We start from the raw sequence: 23,555 nt of genomic DNA, 5'->3' as shown, positions 1-23,555 counted from the left end.
GATCTACCTGCCTCAGCCTTCCAAAATGCTGGGATTACAGGCGTAAGCCACTATGTGCGGTATTAAGCCCAGCATGCATTAGCTATTTTTCCTAATGCTCTCCCTACCCCAACTCCATCCCCCAACAGGCCCCAGCGTGTGTTGTTCCCCTCCCTGTGTCCATGTGATCTCATTGTTCAGCTCCCACTTACAAGTGAGAACATGTGGTGTTTGGTTTTCTGTTCCTGCATTAGTTTGCTGAGGATAATGGCTTCCATCTCCATCCATGTCCCTGCAAAAGTAATTCATCACATAAACAGAACCAAAGACAAAACCTCATGATTATCTCAATAGACTCAGAAAAGGCCTTTGATAAAATTCAGCACGCCTTCTTGTTAAAAACTCTCAATAAAGTAGGTATTGATGGAACATACCTAAAAATATTAACAGCCACTTATGACAAACCCACAGCCAATATCATACTGAATGGTCAAAAGCTGGAAGCATTCTCCTTGAAAACCAGCATAAGACGAGGATGCCCTCTCTCACCACTCCTTTTCAACATAGTATTGGAAGTTCTGGCCAGGGTGATCAGGCAAGAGAAATAAATAAAGTGTATTCAGATAGGAAGAGAGGAAGTCAAACTGTCTCTGTTTGCAGATGACATGATCCTGTATCTAGAAAACCCCATCGTCTCGGCCCGAAAGCTTCTTAAGCCGATAAGCAACTTCAGCAAAGTCTCAAGATACAAAATTAATGTGCAAAAATCACAGGCATTCTTATACACCAAGGACAGACAAGCAGAGAGCCAAATCACGAGTGAACTCCCATTCACAATTGCTACAAACGGAATAAAATACTTAGGAATACAGCTAACAAGGGAAGTGAAGGACCTCTTCATGGAGAACTACAAACCACCACTCAAGGAAATCAGTGAAGTGACAAACTTTCAATTTGTAAAAAGTGCAATCTCTGCAAAGTGCAATAAAGTTATATGCAATGAAACAAGGTGTGCCTGTGTTCAAATATAATTCCAGCAATCTTTTTTGAGCCTTCTGCTGCAGCCAAACTGGTCTGGTCAGAGCACACCATCCTAAAACTCACCTGGTGCACGAGACCCTTCCTCTCTCTTTTTAGTAGCACAGTTCCTTCTGCCTGAAGGCTCTTGCTTCTCTTTGCTTCTCTTCTCTTTGCTTCGCTTCGCTTCTTCTTTCAGGCATATGTTCATCTCCAGCTTCCTTCATAGAGCCATTCCTGACCATCCTGCCCTACAAAACCCCTCCTTTCCCTCAAAAGAGTGTTGTCCACCTGCTGCTCTTGGTTGGCATGAACATGCTACTCTCTCAATGCTGGGTGATGTTTCACAAGTTTATGGAAATTCAACATTAATTTATTATTATTATTATTATTATTATTATTATTATTATTATTATTGAGGCTAGGCATGGTGGCTCATTCTTATAATCCCAGTGCTTTGGGAACCCTGGAGGGCAGGAGCATTTGAGGTCAGGAATTAGAGACCAGGCTGGGCAACATAGCGAGACCCCATCTCTACAAAAAATTTTAAAAAGTAGCTGGGCATGGTGGTGCACTCCTGTAGTCCCAGATGGGATTTGTGAGGCAAGCAGGTGGGTGGCCAGAAGACCTCTAGGAGGTACCACCCAGAGAGGGAAGGAGATGGAATGTGAGGCAAACAGTTCCACCCATTTCATAGACGGAACAATCCGGTGTCATCCGCGTGTAAGGATGTGAGCAGACAGGACAGGTATCCTGTCTGGGAGGCGAAGGCAGGAGGATCAGTTGAGTCCAGGAGTTTGAGGCTGCAGTGACCCGTGATTGCACCACTGCACTCCAGTCTGGCAACAGAGCAAGATCCTATTTCAAAGGAAAAAAAAAAAAAAAGTTATTGACATCTCCTAAGGGCAAAATACCCTGCAGAGATGTGAAGGCATAATTGCACCCTTCAAGGTGTTCGTAATCTGGCGAGGAAGATAGGTACGCAACCCCAAACTCAGAAGATAACTGAATACAAGAACTGTTCCTTAGTTGTATGAGTAATGTGTGAATGGGTAAAAGATAAGAAATTCTGACACCTACCTCTCCTATCAGGCTTAATACTCCTACTAATGAAGCAGGTGGAGCACCGGACACGAACCCACAAGGCCACTGTAGAATTATTCCTGAGGTTTATCCCATTAGTACAGCGGGTTTTTTTGTTTTGTTTTTCTTTAGAAAGTGTCCACTTGGAAGGCACAGGTATGTCTTCCTAAGGGGGTGCAGTACAGGATAGTTCCATTGATAGGAGAGAGGAGGCTCAAAAAGATGGAACATGGCACCTGGAACGTGGCCAGAAGAGCTCTAGGAGGCTCCACCCAGAGAGGGAAGGAGATGGGATGTGGGGCAAGCAGTTCCATCCTTTTCGTAGGTTGACCTGAGCTTGAACAATCTGGTGTCATCCCCGTGTAAGGGTGGAAGTAGACGGGGCAGGTGTCGAAGGTTTCTAGCAAGCTTGACGGTGAAACTGATGTCAAGTGTCAGGGCAGAAAAAGCTGCTATCTGGGGTCAGACAGGCTTGAAAGTCAAGGCAGTAGGGGTCTTATACGGGATGGCTGTGGATATTCAGGGCGGGTGCCCAGAATGGAGCCCGTTCACCTGCAGGGAGAGGCTGCCCTCGCCCCTGAGGGCTTCCTGCCTGGGGAAGTTTCCTGCCCTTGTGAAGACTTGCTTCTGAAGCCAGAAGGCAATCTCAGTTGGGCCTGAGACCCCAGTAAAATGGTTCCCACCAAAGTCCTGACAATGCTGCTCTGTCCTTTCATGGACACCAAGTGACTCCCAACTTTAAAGGTACAAAATATGCCTGGAATACTCAGACGCCTTCAGTCCCTGACATGCAGTGGTCACAGCTGGTTAATTCATAGCCATTGTTTAGTACATCATCAGCTGCAGGTCTTCCAGAGTGTCTTCAAAAAATCAGTTTCTATCTGAACCTGGCGTTCGAGCCCAGCCACCCCTAGCCAATAAGCGATGGATCACTTTCCCATCGCTTGATGACTCGCCTGTGGATTCAGGATCCCCACCCCACCTACATACATGGAGATGTCCCTTTTATGTCTCTGCTAACCACCTACCTATAATAAGCTAGAAACAGACCCCATCAACCTTTTCAGGAATGAGGAGAAGCAGTACAGCATTGTGATTAAGCGAACTGACCATGGTATCAGACCACCTGCCTTGAATCTAGCTTCTGTCACTTATTTGCTGCGTGACTTTGGACAAGTTGCTTCACTTTTCTGTGCAAGTTTCTATCAATAAAATAATAATAGCAATAACAGTAACCACTCATAAGCTTGTCATAAAGATTACATTAATCTATGTAACATTCTTATGTCATTAGGGCTGGAAAATAATAGCTATTGTTATTTGCTTTTTTAAAAAATGCAGGCAGCACTTTGTTTCCAGGAAATGAGTTTTCCAGAGGTAAATGCCACACACTGAAGCAATCAAGTGGTCAACGGTGTGGAGCAGAACCACGAAAGCCAAAGCTCTCCACGTCTGTCATGTAGACCTCCATCCCTGAGTAGAACTGGCATTGCCTGTGGGTTTAACTTTATCAGTTCTGCAAACCAACCTGCCTTCTTCATCTTTATTATTCTCTATGGTGATGTGATATCTTCATTCCTTTCCTCTATATAAATATCGTTTCTGTTTTCTGTATTTACTACTCAAATTGATGCATTACACCACAAGCTGTATATTTATCTTCATTCTGAAGGGGTAATAGATCTTTTTTTTCTTTTTTTCATAATTCAGTAATTTGGTTTTCTATACAAAGCAATTCAGGTTTCTATTCCTGAGGGAAAGGAAAAAAAAAAAAAAAGAAACAAGCAAATAGTGCTGTCTCAGTATGGAAAGAGCGGGGAATAAAACCAGAACAGGGACACAGTTTGATGCAGAAGCCCTAAGGGTGACAGAGAGTGCAATTTCAAAGGGACAAATTATCCTCACAGACATCCGAGGTCTTTCACACCATTTGAATCTCACACAACTATTATTGGCAGAGTCTGGTTAGAGCAAGAAGACAGTTAACAGGTCTGAACAGGGGGCTGTAAACAAGCCAAGAGTCTTCTCTTCCAGATGCTCACGGAAGCCAGAAGGAAAAAGGCTGTCTGGAATTTGTGTCAAGAGCTGGAGGGCACCCAACAGCGAAGGGGACCACTGTGCACAGGAGAGCAAGAGGGAATCATCATTCTCTTGGCTGCTGGTTGAGGTGAATCCTAACTTTTCTCCACTTGCAGTTAGTGGAATTGAATTTCAGTCAGAGCCAAGCAATTATCGTGGGGAACTAATCAGTTCGTTGTATAGACTGTGCCAGAGAGGCAGCAGAGCAGAGAGGCTTTATGTTCAGGCTCTGAACCCAGACACTGGGCTCAGATCCTGGGGCCGCCACTCTGCAGGCTCTGAACTCAGAAAACTCTGGGCTCAGATCCTGGGGCTGCCAGTCTGCAATCTCTGAACTCAGAAAACTCTGGGCTCGTATCTGGAGGCTGCTGCCCTGCACCTGGGTGCCACTGAGCAAACACTTCTCTGAGCCCCAGTTTCCATGTGTATAAAACAGAAATGGCAAGGGTACCTGCCTCGAAGGGATGCAGTGGTATGACAGTAAAGTGAGTTTATCTATAGCAAATCCTCAACATAGGGCCTGGCACATGGTAAACACCAAGTATATATTAACAATTTTTTTTTTTTTTTTTGAGATGGAGTCCTCGCTCTGTCGCCAGGCTAGAGTGCAGTTGCTCAATCTCAGATCACTGCAACCTCCAAGTCTCTGGTTCAAGCGATTCTCTTGCCTCAGCCTCCCGAGTAACTGGGACTACAGGGGCGTACCATCATGCCCAACTAATTTTTGTATTTTTAGTAAAGATGGGGTTTCACCATGTTGGCCAGGGTGGTCTCCATCTCTTGACCTCGTGATCTGCCCACCTCGGCCTCCCAAAGTGCTGGGATTACAGGCATGAGCCATCACACCTGGCCTATATTAGCAATTTTTTAATAGCTGTCTTATAGAAGAAAACTTGGTTTGTATCGCATTTCACTAACAGCAACCAATACAACAATCTTAATAACTTTGTGTTTATCCTATAAATCTAACTGCAATTAACTCTGTGCCCCACATGCTAAAGCCATAATTATTTCTGTGCTAGATCTCTATAGGTTCTGTGGGAGAAGGTAAAGGTGCTATAAGGCAATGCCCTTAAGATTCTTAGCAGTCTTTTATAGTAGGCACTGTTCAAAATTTTTCTGAACTCTGAGCAAGTGGTCTTACAGCCACTCTCTTGATTTGATCCTATCCTAAGGCCATAACGTAGTTTGAGAAACTTTTAACACACCAGGGATGAAGTGTTAATAATTATGTTTTTCAACCTTGCAGATGCTAAGCCTTCTATATTTTCTGTAAATTCTGCTTAAAAACAAAACATTTTATTCCTTAGTTTCTCTCTCTGTTTTCCTATATCTTACCATATGCAAATATAATTAATTGCTTGATTGTATCACAGCCATTGTTTAGTACATCATCAGCTGCAGATCTTCCAGAGTGTCTTCAAAAATCAGTTTCTATTGAACCCGGCATTTGAACCCAGTTGCCCCTAAACAATATGGTAGACTGAGAGAAGTTGAACAGATTGCAAAGCAATGCTGTATATTTAATTTTTTTTTTTTCTTTGGAGATATGGAGTCTTGCTCTGTCGCCCAGGCTGGAGTGCAGTGGCATGATCTTGGGACTGCAAACTCCACCTCTCAGGTTCAAGCAATTCTCCTGCCTCAGCCACCAGAGTAGCTGGGATTACAGGCCCACACTGCCACACCTGGCTAATTTCTTTTGTATTTTAGTAGAGATGGGGTTTCACCCTGTTGCCCAGTCTGGTCTCGAATTCCTGAGCTCAGGCAATTCACCATCCTCGGCCTCCCAAAATGCTAGGATTACACCCGGCATATTTTAAATTTTTCTTGTGGCAGCAGCCTATTTGTCTTTAGTTATCGATTATCCCAAACGTTTATTCTTTTTCATGATTCTTCATGATTTCACAAAATCACAATGAGCTTGCCTGTGCCATACCTTTGCTAATTTCTCCTGGGTTCCCTCACTCATGTGGTTGCTTCCACTGGAATACTGGCTGGATGGAAGGTCAAAGATTCAAAGATGCCTCACTCATATATCTGGCAGTTCTTATGGGCTGCTGGTTGGGGTGCTGCTGTGCTCTTTGTGGTTTATCTTCCAAGAGGTTAGACTGGGCTTTCTCACAGCATGGTGACCTCAGTGACCCAAAAGAGTGAAGGCAAAATCCATAAGGCCTGTTAAGATATAACTTTGAGAGTCCCCAGTGTCATTTCCATCATATTTATTTCTCATTAATTGTTTTCTTTTGAGACAGGGTCTCACTCTGTCACCCAGGCAGGAGTGCAGTGGTGCAATCATAGCTCACTGCAGGCCTAAACTCCTGGCTCAAGCAAGCCTCTTGCCTCAGCCTCCCAGTAGCTGGGACTACAGGCATGCACCACCATGCTTGGCTAATTTTTTTTTTTTTTTTTTTTTTTTTTTGCAGAGACAGGGTCTTGCTGTGTTGCCCAATCTAGTCTTGGACTTCTGGCCTCAAGCAAACCTCCCACCTCTGCCTCCAAAAGTGCTGTGATTACAGGGATGAACCACCAAACCCAGCTCTTTCCATCATATTCTAATGGCTAAAGTCAATCATAGGGCCATCCCAGATTCAAGGGGAGAGAAAATAGACTCCACCTCCCAATGAAAGGAGGGGCAAAGTCACATTTCAAAGGAGTATGTGAGAGGGTGCTGATGGCAAATAATATTTCACAAGGTTTGGCACTGTCTCAGGCCTTAGTTTATTCTCATGTTGAATGAGAATAATTTGCAGAATTTGGTATTCTGTGGCTCTCAGGATGATGATGAAATCAAGTGATCAAAAACAGGGCCCATAAATAAGTCAGTTTTCCTCTGTGTAGAAGTGGCAATCCGTCTCCTAAAGCCAGGTTCTTTCCTCCTTTTCTTTCTTAAGAAAATCCTCTAACAAGTCTTACCTGATGAAAGTCATCACGTCTTCTCGGTCCTACCTGGCTATCACTCAGTCTTCTCCATGCAATGCCCCTAGGAAAAGGCGTCTGCACTCTAAAAGGAACATATTAAGGTGTTTCTAAATGCATGAAAATTTTGAGACCATGGGCTTGATTCCATCCTCTGCTGTTCCCTGATGAAATGACATTGGGCAAGTCACTATCTGAGTCCCAATTTTCTTGTGACAGCAATAAAATATGATTCCAGGAATTCAACTATGACTTTAATGAGATAATATTTTAAAAATGCATTGTGTAAACTCTAAAGGTTTATATTAATATCACTTAACTCTATTGCCGTGATGATTAATAGTATAGAAATCTCCTTTACCAATTACTACTTTGTAGTGCAAGGGTCAGAACTGGGGCCACTGTTTTTGGCATAGCCTTCACTTAGAGACAAACAATTATCCTCTGATAAAAATATAAACATTTATGCTGGGTGCAATGGCTCACGCCTCTAATCCCAGTACTTTGGGAGTCTGAGGCAGGTGGACTAGGTTAGGAGTTCAAAACCAGCCTAGCCAACATGGTGAAACCCCATATCTACTGAAAATACAAAAATTAGCCTGGTGTGGTGGCGTGCACCTGTAATCCCAGCTACTCGGGAGGCTGAGGCAGAAGAATTACTTGAACCCGGGAGGTGGAGGTTGTGGTGAGCCGAGATTGTGCCACTGCACTCCAGCCTAGGTGACAGAGCAAGACTGCCTTGAAAATAAATAAATAAATAAAAGTAAATAAACATTTATTTGATGAAAGCCACAATATGGAGCATTTTGTCAATATTTGTTAGTTGGGCGATATTTGCCTCAACTTGGCCTTTGCTTTCAGAGTTTTTACATGCAGGGTAAATCAGAGATGCTGCCAGACAGCTCCACTGAGCAAACTGCTTCTCTGGCTCAGCTCTGAGCAATGCCTGAGGGTTGCAACCAGGCGCTCTGGTGCCCAGGTGCAGCATTTGCAGGAAGGAGGAGGAGCAGAGAAGGGGATCGTGAACCACATACCAAAAAGCAGCTCCAGGGAAGAAACCTTTGTTTCCCACCTACCAGAAGATCATGGTGCCCATTATTAGGACTCAGAATAAGCATCAGACTTGGGGAATAAGATTCAAGTGTAAGCACCCTCTGGAGACTAGTGCCGGGGGGATACGGAGGGCCCTTCAGGAGGGGTCAGGGGCATGGCTCTTACAGGACTGAGCTCAGTGTTTGCACCTGGGTTATACCACCCTGCTTCCTGGACATCAAGAAAGGGGCCCCGTTCACCAAAGCTTACAAAGCAGGGAGAATCAAATGTCTTCACTTCATTAAAAAATATTGTTTAAGTTTTTGATCTATGTTTATGTATATATGTTGGAGGTTAGGTAGACATTGGGGAAGACAGTAAACTCAGTAATATAGTATAGGCTCTGCACATTGGAGAAATATACAGTCAGGGTTTCCTCTGTGGTTTTACAATAGTGTGAATTCCAAATCATTCATTCACTCCTTCAAACAATATATTGAGTGTATTCCAGCTTATTCATTCATTCAAACACTATCTACTGAGCATATTCCACCTCATCCAGTTATTCATTCAAACAGTATTTATTGAGCATATCTCAGCTCACTTATTCATTAATTCAAACAATATTTGTTCAGTGTATTTCAGCTAATTCATTCATTCATTCAAACACTATCTACCACCCGTATCCCACCTCATTCATTCATTCATTCAAACAAGATTGAGAGCATTCCAGCTCATTCATTAAAACAATATTTATTGAATGTATTTCAGCTCATTCATTCATTCATTTAAACACTATCTACTGAGCATATCTCAGCTTATTCATTCATTCATTCAAACAATATTAATTGAGCATATTCCAGTTCATTCATGCAAAAAATATTTGTTCAGCATAGTTCGGCTTATTCATTCATACAAACAATATTGAATGTACTTCAGCTCACTCATTCATTTGTTCAAACAATACCTATTGAGAGTATTCCAGCTCATTCATTCATTCATCCAACCAAACAGCATTTACTGTGCATGTGCATAGCCATTGGGAATACTAAAGTAGACTAGGCAGGCACCGTCCCTTCCTCATGGTGCTTCCATTCCCAAGGACCCAGACGACAAACAGATGATGGACAAATGTGGTGAATACGTCATCATAAACAGCAATCAGCACTCTGGGGGGAATCAACGGAGAATGACAGACAGGATGTGTAGAGTAGAATGGGGAGGGCTCTGAAGAGCTCTCTCAAGAGGAAGGGAATCTGAAGACTGCCAGGGACATGTATGCAAGGAGAAAGTGAAAAGTGATTCCTGCAGAGAGATCACCTGAGGAAGGACAGAGACGGTGGGGCTAGAGCCCATGAGCAGGACAGCGATTTCCTCTGCTGCTGTGAAGTCGAAGCCTTCTATGATCCACCCCCTACTCCAGGGACCTTCTTCCACTGTACCCCAACACCCATGCTCAGCTCTAGCCACCAGATGTCCTGGCTGCCCCTGCACCCCCCTTCCTCCCTGCCCCAGGGCCTTTGACTCTGCACTTTGCCCTGAGTGGTGCCATCCTAGCATTCCCACCCTATAAATCCAACCCTCAGGCTTCCTTCCCATCCAGGTACCAACCAGATTGAACCTGCTTAGCTTCTGAGATCAGACAAGATCGGGTACGTTCAGGGTGGTGTGGATGACTGTAGATACATTCAGGCCTCTTTTTTTTTTTGAGATGGAGTCTGGCTCTGTCGCCCAGGCTGGAGTGCAGTGGCCGGATCTCAGCTCACTGCAAGCTCCACCTCCCGGGTTTACGCCATTCTCCTGACTCAGCCTCCCGAGTAGCTGGGACTACAGGCGCCCGCCACCTTGCCCGGCTAGTTTTTTTGTATTTTTTAGTAGAGACGGGGTTTCACCGTGTTCGCCAAGATGGTCTCGATCTCCTGACCTCGTGATCCGCCCGTCTCGGCCTCCCAAAGTGCTGGGATTACAGGCTTGAGCCACCGTGCCCGGCCTCAGGCCTCTTTTAAAGCTCATGCAAAGGCCTGTTTTTCAACACCTCCAAGTCTTACCTCTACACTCTGACTAGAAGCAATCTTGGGCCAAGTGCAGTGGCTCGTGCCTGTAATCCCAGTACTTTGGGAGGCCAAGGCAGGCAGATCACTTGAGGTCAGGAGTTCGAGACCAGCCTGGCCAATATGGTGAAACCCCGTTTCTACTGAAAATACCAAAATTAGCCGGGCATGGTGGTGGGTGCCTATAATCCCAGCTACTAGGGATGCTGAGGCAGGAGAATCGCTTGAACCTGGCAGGCGGAGGTTGCAGTGAGCTGAGATCAAGCCATTGCACTCCAGCCTGGGCGTCACAGCAAGACCCCATCTCCAAAAACAAAAAGAAGCAATCTTGACCTTTTCTATGTTTATGTGTAAATACATATATTTATATGTACACATGCACGTATATATACATGTACATGCATATGTACAATTAACCCTTCAATAACATGGATTTGAACTATGCAGGCCCACTTATACACAGATTGTTTTACATAAATATACTGGAAAATTTTTTGGAAATTTGCAACAATTTGAAAAAACTTGCAGACAAACACATAGCCTAGAAATATATATAAAAAAAAAAAAAAAGAAAAAGAAAGAAAGAAAAGAAACAGGTATGTTGGAAATGCATAAAATGTTTGCAGATACTAGTAAAATTTTGTTTGTTTTTTGAGATGAAGTCCTGTTCTGTTATCCAGGCTGGAGTGCAGTGGCATGATCTCAGCTCACTGCAACCTCCAACCCCCAGGTTCAATTGATTCTCCTGCCTCAGCCTCCCAAGTAGCTGGGATTACAGGCACACACCACCAAGCCCGGCTAATTGTTTTGTATTTTTAGTAGAGATGGGGTTTCACCATGTTGGTCAGGCTGGTCTCAAACTCCTGACCTCAGATGATCCACCTGCCTTGGCCTCCCAAAGTGCTGGGATTACAGGCGTGAGCCACTGTACCCGGCCTATTTATTTGTCTTTTCACCCACATTATTGGTAAGGCTTCCAGTCAACAGTGGGTGTATCAGTCCATTCTTGCACTGCTATATATAATTACCTGAGACTCGGTAACTCATAAAGAAAAGAGGTTTAATTGGCTCACAGTTCCGCAGGCTGTACAAGAAGCGTGACTCAGGAAACTTACAATCATGGCTGGAAGGTGAAGGAGAAGCAGGCACATTTTACATGGCCAGAACAGGACGGAGGGAGAGAGGGCAGAGGTGCCACACACTTTTAAACAACCAGATCTCAGGACAACTCACTCACTATCAGGAGAAAGGCGCAAAAGGGGAAATCTCCCCCCATGATCCAATCACCTCCCCCCAGGCCCCCTTCCAACACTGGAGATTGCCATTTGACATAAAATTTGGGTGAGGACACAGACCCAAATCATATCAGTAGGCTATTAGTAAAGTTATGGGCTGGGATGAGGGGGTTCAAATGTTTTTGACTGCATGGGACTCCCATGCCCCTAACTCCTTCCTGCATTGTTCAAGAGTCAACTGTAGGATGGGCGAGGTGGTTCACACCTGTAATCCCAGCACTTTGGGAGGCTGAGGCAGGCGGATCATTTGAGGTCAGGAGTTCAAGACCAGGCTGGCCAATATGGCGAAGCCTCCTCTCTACTAAAAATACAAAAAAGTAGCCAGGCGTGGTGGTGTGCACCTCTAGTGCCAGCTACTCTGGAGGCTGAGGTATGAGAATGGCTTGAACCCAGGAGGTGGAGGTTGCAGTAAGCTGAGATCATGCCACTGCACTCCAGCCTGGGCAACAGAGCAAGACTGTCTCAAAAAAAAAAAAAAAAAAAAAAAAGTCAACTATACAACTGTATATGTCTGTCTCTATCTCTAAATTATATTGTTTTGAAGCCAAAGAAACTTTATCTATTTTAGCCTCTTCCTTTTACAGATCAGAGGTTTGGTCCTAAAGTTTTAGGAGACTTGCTGAAGGTCACTTTGCTGAGATTTGAACCCAACAGGACACCTGCCCTTTGATGGCTCAGGGTGCCCCTAGAGGTGAGTGTTACAGGACTTAAATGGCTTGTGTTTACAAGATAAGCACGTTCCATTCAGGTTCCAGATGCCTGAATACTCACTCCAAGGAGGGATCCCCTCTCAAAGCCTTCTTCCCCTCCTCTCACGTTCACACCTGCTGCCGGGACACCAATGTCACCACATTGGTTTATACATCCTTGTATTCCCCACAGTACTTAGAAATGGAAGTTGCTCAATAAATGTTTGTAAATGAACGAACGGTGAGTGGGACACGAATAACGGGACTTTGCAGGGAGGTCCGGAGGGAATAAAGATTTACCTAACAATTTATGTTGCTCTTGACATGCCATGCTTTTTTCCTGGCCCAGGAGGCCGATAGCACAAATACATGCCTTGCCATGAAAAATTCACAACCGCGCATTTAGTCAGATACCCTGGTGACATGACTTGCAAACTGGAAAGCCAAGGTCACAGCGGAAGCTGATGTAAATCAAATGTGTCTTAAACACAGCATCTTCCCGTTGGGAAATCTGACCCCTTTACTGTGCTTCCTCAAGGGAAGAGGCCACTTAGCACACTTCCCACTTAAAGAGAGAGAACGCCTGACATGCAATGTGTCTGATGCTACCTTCCAGTCTTGGCCACCAGCCCCGAAGCCTCTGCCCCCAAGGCAGACCTTGTCATCCACACAGTGCATTAGGCAATTGCAGAAGGAGATAGAAAAAGCTTTAGAACTGCATTTCCCAAACTGTTTCACGTGATACTTCCAGGTGTTTGACAAATACATGTGTTCTGTCGTCAAATCATTTGGGGAAGCCATGTGTCCTATATCCTATTCTTGAGGGTTTCACAAAGCATCCCTGAAAAATCCGGCAGGAAACAAACCTGTTTGATTTTGCTTAACTCAAGGTTTCCCCATCATTTTGATAAGAAACCCTTTTATCCCAGGCAACGGCAGCTCTGTGGCACTTTTGGCCCTGTGGTTATTGTTATTTATAACTACAGAGGCTATTCAGGGTCCTTATGCCTACCTGCCTTCACACTTCCTGGGGTCCTTAAGAGAGAGAAGATTCACAGGAGAGCATCACCAGCATGGGAGAGCAGTGACTCAGCTTTACTTGGCCACAGTGTCAAGGAGAAAATCTGCATCCAGCCTTCTTGTTTACTCAGGTCCTCAGGTGCCTACCCAGTGCCCCCAGGACTTAGAGGCTGTCAAGGGAAAAATAAATCTGGACTTAGCAAGAAGAGACTTTGGTTCAAAAGGATTATTGCACAGCGTGTTGGGCAGGAAGGTAGGAAAGAGACTCTTGCAATAGGGGCAGGAGGAGGAGGAGGACAATCGCAATAGGATTAGGGGGACTATTGCAACAGGAAGAACACTCTAACCATAAAATCCACACAGCTCCAGAGTTAGGCTACAGGCAGTAACAAATGCTGGCCAGGATGTGAAGGAAAGGAAACACTTGCACGCTCCTCATGAGTGTAAATTAGTACAACCACTACGGAGAAAGGTTTGGAGGTTCCTCAAATCTAAAAACCGATCTACCATATGATCCAGCAATCCCACTGCCAGGTATACACCCAAAAGAAAAGAAATCAGTATATGGAGGAGATATCTACACTCTTTTATTTATTGCAGCATTATTGACAATAGCCAAGATGTGGAAGCAACCTAAATGTCCATCAACAGGCGAATGGATAAAGAAAATGTGGTACATATACACAGTGGAGTACTATTCAGCTGTTAAAAAGAATGAGATCCTGTTATTTGCAACAACGTGGATGAACTGGAGGTCATTACGTTAAGTGAAATAAGCCAGGCACCAAAAGACAAACTTTGCATGTTCTCACTTATTTGTGAGAGCTAAAAATTAAAACAATTGAACTCATGGAAAGAGAGTAGAAGGATGGTTAGCAGGGGCTGGGAAGGGTAGTGGTGGGGGCAGTGTGTTGAAGGGGTTTGAGGGTGGTTAATGGGTATAAAAATATCATTAAATAAAATGAATAAGACCTACTATTTGACAGCACAACTGGGTGACTACAGTCAACAATAATTTTTTCTACACCTTCAAATAACTAAAAGAGTATAATTGGTTTGTTTATAACCAATTATAAATACTTGAAGTGATGGATACCCCATTTACCCTAGTATGATTATTATGCACTGTATGTCAGTATCAAAATACTTCATGTACCCTGTCAATATATACACCTACTAAATACCTATAAAAATTGTTAAAGCCGGGCACAGTGGCTCATGCCTATAATCCAAGGTGGGTGGATCACCTGAGGTCAGCCGTTCAAGACCTGTCTGGTCAGCATGGTGAAACCCTGTCTCTACTAAAAATACAAAAATTACCCAGGCGTGGTGCCGGGTGCATATAATCCCAGCTACTCGGGAGACTGAAACAGGAGAATCACTTGAACCCGGGTGGCGGAGGTTGCGGTGAGCCGAGATCGCACCACTGCACTCCAGCCTGTGCAACAGAGTAAGACTCTGTCTCGAAAATAAATAAATAAAGATTAGGCAAAAGTGTCTCCTTTTACAAAGAAAGATAAGCAAAGCTAGAGAAAAGTTAGGAGTGGGGAAGTGCGATGAAAGGGTAACATAATCAGATAACAGATCCAAGAATATTTCACCCTGAAGCCAGCCTGTTCTCAGGAGTGTATGCTAGCTCAGGCTGAGGGTTGGCCAGAGATCAGGGGCACCTTGAAGATGGGAACCATGCAGGAAGGATGGTAGGAAAAGAAAACAGAACAAGCTTCAGGCCAGCCCAGAACTACTACCTCCATGCTTCTATTTCTTTAGAAAAATAAATGAATACATTGCTTTGTCATTAAGCAATTGTAACTTCCAGTCTCTGTTGGCTCCACCCGATGCAATTCCTGATACACAGGCAAGTGGAAGCAGAAATGGTGGAAATCGGGGATACTAAAAATACTTTCTACTATTATTGTCTGAAAACCTTTCCTTGCACCCCAAGGCCAAGTTCACTAAGTACAATACTTTACAGAGGTAAATTCTACCAAGAACTCCCCCTCCAGACCTGTGTCGTGGTCCACAGGGCCCACAGGCAGGGCTAGGTGCTGAAATGCCCTTCAAACTCCTTTTCCTAAAAGTTGAGGATAGAGTGTGACGGCTGCAGGTGTGAGCCACATGGTCCCAAGGGCTTTGCCTTGCTGATACCACTAAGTGCCAAGTTCTCAGAGACGTGCTGCTTGCAGCTACAGCTCCTGGGGAAAACAAAGAGAAATTCACAAAGAGAGAAGGCACTTAGTTGAAATTCACTCACCCAGGAAGAAAATGACAGAATTCAGCCAGGCGCGGTAGCTCACGCCTGTAATCCCAGCACTTTGGGAGGCCGAGGAGGGCAGATCACTTGAGGTCAGGAGCTCCAGACCAGCCTGGCCAACATGGCGAAACCCCATCTCTACTAAAAATACAAAAACTAGCCAGGCATGGTGGCACAGACCTATAGTTCCAGCTACTCGGGAGGCTGAGGCAGGAGAATCACTTGAACCCAGGAGGCAAAGGCTGCAGTGAGCCTAGATGGCATGACTGCACTCCAGCCTGAGCAACAGAGGAAGACTCTGTCTCAAAAAGAGAAAGAGAGAGAGAGAGAGAGAGAGAAAGAGAGAAAGAGAGAAAGAAAGAAAGAAGGTAGGGAGGGAGGGAGGGAAAGAAAGGAGGGAGGGAGGGAAAGAAAGAAAGAGGAAGGAAGGAAGGAAGAGAGGGAGAGAGGGAGGGAGGGAGGGAAAAGGAAAGAAAAGAAAATGATGGAAGTCCTATAGAGCCAACCTCCAATAGTACACACAGGTAACTGTACCCAGGTAAGGTGAGAGTCACTCTCAGCCCACTTGGCTGCCTGCCTCCAGCCTGCTAGCTAAAGGAACAGGGAGAGGAACTGTGAAAAGATGTGGTGTGAGCAACTCCTCTGGAACTGGAGCCCATATGATTGAGATGCTGTGGTCTAAGCCTGCTCTCCACTGCCAATCATTCACAGTGAGCAAGGGAGCTCAATGTGATGGTTAAGACCAAAGGTCCCCAGGTTCAGCCTCTGACTCACTGTTCATAACCTGTGTCACTTTGGATGAGTTACTTAACCCTCTGTATACCGTGCACTTGATCTGCAAAATAAGGATGATAGTGTACTCATCTCATATTGTGGGTGGAAAAGAGTTATTTAATAGAGGACATTAAGAACAGTGTCTGGCACATAGAAAGTCCCCAATAAATGCTAACCGTTATTATTCAGAGACATGTCTCACTGACCTCTTTAACTAATGGGCACATCGAAACGTATTTGCTTCTCCTGATTAGAAGAATTGTAAGAAAATCAAAAGGCATCAAATTCTCTTTCTGTCATTACTGCAAACTCTCTGGATAAGTTGCTTAGGGGTTAGTCTATGAGCCTTGGTTTCCTTACTTGCAAAACAAAAAGGTTGACCTAGATCATTATCACACAGAATCTTTTGAGTTTAAAGCTTCTCATAGTTGCTCCATTTTCTCATAGCCAGGGATGGGAGGGAAAAAGCCAGAGTGTGCATACAAATGCTCCAGCTGGCTCCTTCACAACGGAGTCTGCACCTGCTGTGTTCTCCCAGGTGCACAGGAAAATGGTAGGTCACACAAAAAAGGGAAGAGAACGTGCTAGAAGAATCTGGTATCACACACACGCACACTTCATATAAGCCCTGCACAACTTGCTTCCTTCAATGTTAAGCATTATTAGTGTAGAAGTCATGTCTGGTTTGCTTGTCTTGCTAGTCCCAGGGCCTGGCACAAGGCCTGGAATTGCATAGGTGCTCAGTCAATATTTATTGAGTAAATGAGGCAGAGGAGGTCCGGTTTGCAAAGCTCCATCACTCTGCAAGTCTAACAGCTTCAAGAGGTTATGTGGTCCTGTTTGTTGTCACCGCTGTTCCAGATCCACCCTATAGATTCTATAGCCTCTCTTCTTTGGGGACAGAGTCTTCACGACCTTTCAGGCAGCATGGGAGACCAGAAGAAGCACTGGCCAGGGGTTCAGTGTTCCTGATTTATACTCTCTGTTACAGTGGGTGGCTAGTCAGGCATAAGCAGGGCAGGAGAGAGCTTTCGCAACCCCACCAGGAATGTGAGGCAGCCATCAGGTGATGGTCAGGCAGTTGTTAACAGGCTCTCTAAAATAATAATTGGTTGCAGCTGGCGCCAGGGAAAGGCAGTCTCCCAACAGATAGAAACACCTGAAACTGGTGATCAGCCGCTTCCTGATAACATCTCAGGAGTTGGGCGAGTGGGCTCATTCATGCATATTAAGAAGCAAAATAGCAGCGTTTCCCTGGTTTATGACCTTCTAGGAACATTCGGCTGAAAAGGGCAGAACGCCTCCAGTGAGCATGCGTACAACTCCAGTAAACACACTGCGCGTGCTCACTTCCCAAGCGCTAACAGGCCACTGTGCCTGCGGACAGCCCACCCCACGGGAAGCATCATGGGAGAAGGGACGCGAGACTCTGGAAGTATGCCAATGCATAAAACCATAAGTCAGAGGTCAAACAGGGCACTTGATCTTTCAAGCTGTCCACTTCGCCCTCTTCCAAGTGTACTTTCCTTCCTTTCATTTCCTTTCATTCCTGCTCTATAGCTTTTTTTTTTTTTTTAAGAGATGGAGTCTCGCTCCGTCGCCCAGGCTGGAGTGCAATGGTGCAATCTCGGCTCACTGCAAGCTCCGCCTCCCGGGTTCACGCCATTCTCCTTTCTTAGCCTCCTGAGTAGCTGGGACTACAGGTGCTCGCCACCACGCCAGGCTAATTTTTGTATTTTTAGAGATAGGGTTTCACCATATTAGCCAGGATGGTCTTGATCTCCTGACCTCGTTATCCGCCTACCTCGGCCTCCCAAAGTGCTGGGATTATAGGCTTGAGCCACGGTGCCCAGCCCTGCTCTATAGCTTTTTAATAAACTCTCACTCCTGCTCTAAGACTTGCTTTGGTCTCTTCTTCTGTGCCCATGCCTCCTCTGTCAAATTCTTCCTTCTCTGGAGGCAAGAATCAAGGTTACTGCAGACCCCTATGGATTCACCACCTATAATCATCTCATTCTCACGTGTTTGTTTGGTTTTTTTGTTTTGTTTTGTTTTGTTGTTTCTTGAGACGGAGTCTCACTCTGTTGCCCAGGCTGGAGTGCAGTGGCATGATCTTGGCTCACTGCAACCTCCATCTCCCAGGTTCAAGCAATTCTTCTGCCTCAGCCTCCCGAGGGATTACAGGCGTGCCCCACCACACCCAGCTAATTTTTTTTTTTTTTTTTTTTGTATTTTTAGAGGAGACAGGGTTTCACCATTTTGGCCACCTGGTCTCGAACTCCTGACCTCAAGTCATCCACCTGCCTTGGCCTCCCAAAATGCTGGGATAATAAGCGTGAGCCACCATGCCCGGACTCCATCTCACAATTGACTCTCTGTGTATCCTTAGCCTTGTAGGGCTCACCGAGCCCCTCTGTGAAATGATATTGTCCCTTAAAAAATGTTAGAGATTGGGCCTAGAAGGAAACACATTAAGGTCTTGTGTTTATATCTCAATGCTAAAATTCCACAGGACATTTAATTTCTTCCTTAAACTTTTTCTGCATTTCCCAAATCTCTAACAATGGAAATATGTTTTTGTAAGAAGAAGAAACAGTGCATGTTATTAAAATGTGAGATCATTCTGGGCCCTATGTTTTGCTGATTTAGAATAATTTAAAAACTATCATTTTTAATCAGGCACAGTGGCTCATGATTGTAGTCCCAGCACTTTGAGAGGCCAAGGCAGGAGGATTGCATGAGTCCAGGAGTTCAAGACCAGCCTGAGCCACATGGTGAAACCCGGTCTCTACCAAAAATACAAATACTGGCCAGGTGTGGTGGCACACTCCTGTAGTCTCAGCTACTTGGGAGACTGAGGCAAGAGGATTGCTGGATTTTGGGTGGTAGAGGCTGCAGTGAGCTGAGATTGCGCTGCTGCAGTCCAGCCTGGGTGAGAGTGAGACTGTGTCTCAAAAATCAATCAATCAATCAACAAACAAAAAACTATCATATTTGAGTACTTTCTCCCTTTATTTCTAAACCCAACCACACATTCTCACCTCAGACAGCGGGATCTTCTGTTGATGGTAAAAAGTTAAGCTGTGCGGTGTTGGAAATGTCACCACCAAACAGTACGGTATTAGCCAAGGCATTTAGCCTTTTCATCTACCGTATCGCCTCTTTTTATGAAGCAAAGGGACTAGATTAACAGTGCCCTGGCTCTGAAATTTTATGCTTCTTTATGCAATCAGCCCGACGTACTTTGAGTGATCCTCTGGAGAAATGAGATGAGTATTACTGGAACAAGAGCCACAAGCCTTAGGAGTTCGGTTCGTCATTCCCACTGGAGAAACCACCATGTCTTGCGATGCATCACGTCTCCTGGAAAGTGCATTGGTTTTATGAGGGCAACTGGGGATCAGGCACTTGAGTCCTCATCAGACTGGCTGTGAGAAAAACAGAATCTCCTGTTTAAATCTGTAGTGGGAAAACGTTCCAGCTAACTTTCTGGAGTCAGTAATTGGAATGATTCCAAAGTTATGAATGAATAACAGCAATGGCAAACATGTATCCAGGGCTATCTCAGTCATCATAGCCTCAGTCACTTTACCTCCCAATTCCTTGCCAAACAGGGAAGAAAACCTCTATTTGGAGGGGAGAAAGCATGCTTTGTTTCTCAGTCCCTCCTTTTGTCTGTCTTTTTGTCTGTCCCTCCCATTGGCAGCCACAAAGTGAAGCTCGACTTTCAGTCTGCTAAGGAACAGCAGGTACTTGTTGGCAGTCACCAAGTTTTTAGAGGTGACTTCTAAAATAGTGAGCAACTGCAAATTGTTGTCCTCTGCCAATGGAAGTTCTCCAGTTTCCAGTACCTAAAAGGGGACGTAATACTAGTCATTGGGATTCTTTCTTAGCTGAATAAGGACAAGGCATTCTTCAAAGGGAAAGTTAACCTTGGATGATATCTGGGCTTTCTTTTTCTTGTCCTACTTCTTTATTTATTTACATTTTTTTTTTTTTTGAGACAGAGTCTTGCTCTGTTGCCCAGGCTGGAGTGCAGTGCTATGATCTTGACTCACGGCAACCTCTGCCTCCCGGGTTCCAGCGATTCTCCTGCCTCAGCCTCCCAAGTGGCTAGGACTACAGGCACATGCCATCATGCCCAGCTAATTTTTTTTTTTTTTTTTCAGTAGAGACAGGGTTTCACCATATTGGCCAGGCTGGTCTCGAACTCCTGACCTTGTGATCTGCCCGCCTTGGCCTCCCAAAGTGCTGGGATTACAGGGGTGAGCTACCACACCCGGCCTTCTTGTCTTACTTCTTGCTAAGAAAGATGATGGTTTACTTATCATCAATGCAAACTGCAATTCAAAATTATAAAGAATTCAATAATATAGCTGAGGCCTAAGAACAATGAGAATGTTTCTGTAATCTGAGGTCTTTCAAGGGCTCAAAATAATTAGGGAGCTACTGTGTATAGAAAGATCGGGCACTACGGGAGCTCTAAGGGGCTCCTTGACCACATTCCTCTAAAGCTACTCAAGACCAGTGGGTCATTAATCAAGGGTCATAACAAAACTTGGGTGAGATTAATCACCTACGAGGAGGCGTTAATACATCCTCATCGAAGAAGCAGCGAGCCTTGCCCCTCTTCCCCTTCAGTCCACAGAAGCTCACAGAGGACCCCCCCTCCCCTGCCCTTCTGAACCACTCAACATCAGAACAAGCCAACTTCCCCTTCATTGCATTGAATCTCTCAGACACTGACTTAGCACTTTCCATGTGCCAATCATCAGTCAGGACCCGGAGAAATTAGCAAAATAAGATTATTTATGCTATGAGCAGAATGCAAGTCACAAAGAGATATAGATAGCAATGTTTTCCCTTTCGTCATATGGACAGAATCAGGGATGGGACCCAGAAGCCCAACTGCAAAGTCAAAACTGGAAACAAACAAATGCTTAGATGGAGGCTGAGTACAAGAAACTCTGGAGACCCAAGAGAAAAAGTGATCTGTTCAATGTGGGAAGCTCAGGGAAAGCTTCCCAGTAATTTACAGCAGAATGACAGTGATAGGAATGGCTATTAGTGTACAGGCATGAACATATTTATTTGGTTATGTTAGGGTTGCTTGATGGGCCGGGCATGGTGGCTCATGCCTGTAATCCCAGCACTTTGGGAGGCTGGGGCAAGAGGATCACTTGAGCTCAGAAGTTCGAGACCAGCCTGGGCAACATAATAAGACCCCGTCTCTCTCTCTCTCTCTCTCTCTCTCTCTCTCTCTCTCTCTCTCTGAAAAAGAGAACTGCTTAATGATGGATTTCAGATGGAACAATAGAAAAGAGAAGAGTTAAGATTAACCTCAAGTTACTGCCTTTTATACCTAGGCGATGGTGGTGCCACTTACCAACAAGGGAAGGACTGGGGTAGAGAACTTTATCAGATTTATGCCACTAGCACTGCCAAGGACCCCTGAAAAGTGCCAGTTGACCTCAGCATCCTGGATGTATTCATGGTCCATATGAAAGAGTTTGAGATCCAGGAATGGTAGAGACAGCACCGCGTTTGAAGAAGTACTGCAGACATCCAAGTGTCCAGTTCTATATTCCCAATGAGCACAAATGCTGTCTCTTAGGGTTCATGTATTGATGCCAACTTTCAGGAGGACTCCTCTAGTTTCTACTGGAGGACCAAAAAAGGAAGAAAGCCATGACATTAACAAGCACGACAGGAAAACAAGGAAGAGTAAACGGTCCTTATCCTTCCTTCTGCAGATTTCCAACCTCCCTGCATTGCCCTGTGCTGGCAGAGCCTAACTTGGAACCAGCTGACAAAGAAATGTGATGTGGCTGAGTCCCAGCCCCAATACAGCAAAATAGAGTACAGGATAGTTTTGGAGCTTGATATGGTTTGGATATTTGTCCCCTCCAAATCTCATATTGAAATTTGATTCTAATGTTGGAAGTGAGGCTAAGTGGCAGGTGTTTGGGTCATGGGGGTGGATCCCTCATGAATGGCTTGGTGCCCTCCCTGCAGTAACGAGTGAGTTCTTGTTCTATTAGTTCACACAAGACCTGGTTGTTTAAAAGAACCTGGCATCTTTCTTCTTCTCTCTCCTGCTCCCTCTCTCGCCATGTGACACATCAGCTCTGCTCCTTCTACCATGACTGAAAGCTTCCTGAGGTCCTCACCAGAAGCAGATGCTGGTACTGTGCTTCTCGCAGAGCCTGCAGAACTGTGAGCCAAATAAACCTCTTTTCTTTATGAATTACCCAGTCTCAGGTATTCCTTCACAGCAACGCAAAATGGATTGATAGAGGGCTGAAGAACAAGAGTTTAATTACCTGCACAACATTCAGGACCTCCACCCACAGTCACTGACACCTTGATACCTAACCTGCAGAGTCACTGTGTTTTCCCTTATGAGATGTGCACAGATGACAGATGAATATGAATCAAGAATGGTGCCCAGTGGGCAGTGAAAATGGCCCTTCCTGCGGGGAGTTACTGATACACAACTTAAGGTTCCTGAGGTTGCTACCATCGGCAGTCCAACTTCTCCTTTCAGAAACTTCTCACTGCGTAATCATCACAAGGACCTCCCTAGGGGTATCAGATGCTAAGTTATGCTTACCCAATAAGAATGGCCTCAGGCAAGAAGGAACCCCACAGGAAGAACGAATTGACCCTCCCAAGAACAATCATATATTCCTGTCATGGGATATCCACAGTAGCCCCTATTTCTGAAGGTTTGGCCCCCTCCCTGGATTACAGTTCTTAGTGACCTCTCCATGTCTTCTTAGCATTTTTTTTTTTCTTCTTCTTTTTCTGGGAGCCACCTTTAATATTATCCATGACTCTGTATTCAGATCGTGGACTGTGCTTTGGTGGATAGATACCTAGTCCTGACCCTGTGAACTTACAACTTTGAACTCTTTCCCATGCCAACACTATGCTCAACTTCAAGGGCTTCCAAAGGGGAAAAGAATCCTGACCTTGAACTCTTTCCCATGCCAACACCATGCTGAAACTCAAGGGCTTCCAAAGAGGCAAAGAATTGTGACCTTGAACTCTTCTACATGCCAACACCATGTTGAACCACAGGGCTTCCAAAGGAGAAAATAATTCTGATCTTGAACTCGTCCCCGTGCCAACACCATGCTGAAGCTTCCAAAGGGGAAAAAGAATCCTGACCTTGACCTTTTCCTTATGCCAACACCATGCTGAACCACAAAGGCTTCCAAAGGAGAAAAGAATTCTGACCTTGAACTTTTCCCCATGCCAACACCACGCTGAACCACAAGGGCTTCCAAAGAGGCAAAGAATTGTGACCTTGAGCTCTTCTCCATGCCAACACCACACTGAACCATAAAGACTTCCAAAGGGT

The 23,555-nt window shown here is 44.9% G+C and overlaps 3 long non-coding RNA genes across 3 annotated transcripts; all 3 read right to left on the bottom strand.

Annotated features, from left to right (window-relative positions):
- Positions 1–1,448: 1,448 nt before the first annotated feature.
- On the bottom strand, positions 1,449–6,350 carry LOC139362579 (uncharacterized). Its single transcript, XR_011621721.1, has 3 exons — positions 6,095–6,350; positions 3,608–3,829; positions 1,449–1,854 (listed from the first exon to the last, which is right to left on the bottom strand). It is a non-coding gene; the product is annotated as an uncharacterized lncRNA (long non-coding RNA).
- A 278-nt stretch (positions 6,351–6,628) lies between these two features.
- LOC105466347 (uncharacterized) lies at positions 6,629–19,375 on the bottom strand. Its single transcript, XR_978142.2, has 4 exons — positions 19,231–19,375; positions 15,170–15,356; positions 13,154–13,331; positions 6,629–7,159 (listed from the first exon to the last, which is right to left on the bottom strand). It is a non-coding gene; the product is annotated as an uncharacterized lncRNA (long non-coding RNA).
- Positions 19,376–19,401: 26 nt separating this feature from the next.
- On the bottom strand, positions 19,402–23,299 carry LOC139355316 (uncharacterized). The gene is made up of 3 exons (XR_978143.2): positions 23,164–23,299; positions 21,576–21,850; positions 19,402–19,617 (listed from the first exon to the last, which is right to left on the bottom strand). It is a non-coding gene; the product is annotated as an uncharacterized lncRNA (long non-coding RNA).
- Between the last annotated feature and the right edge of the window lie 256 nt (positions 23,300–23,555).

This window comes from Macaca nemestrina, chromosome 4 (assembly GCF_043159975.1).
Source record: "Macaca nemestrina isolate mMacNem1 chromosome 4, mMacNem.hap1, whole genome shotgun sequence".
NCBI classification, from domain to species: domain Eukaryota; kingdom Metazoa; phylum Chordata; class Mammalia; order Primates; family Cercopithecidae; genus Macaca; species Macaca nemestrina.
This window is presented reverse-complemented; position numbering and strand designations above follow the sequence as displayed.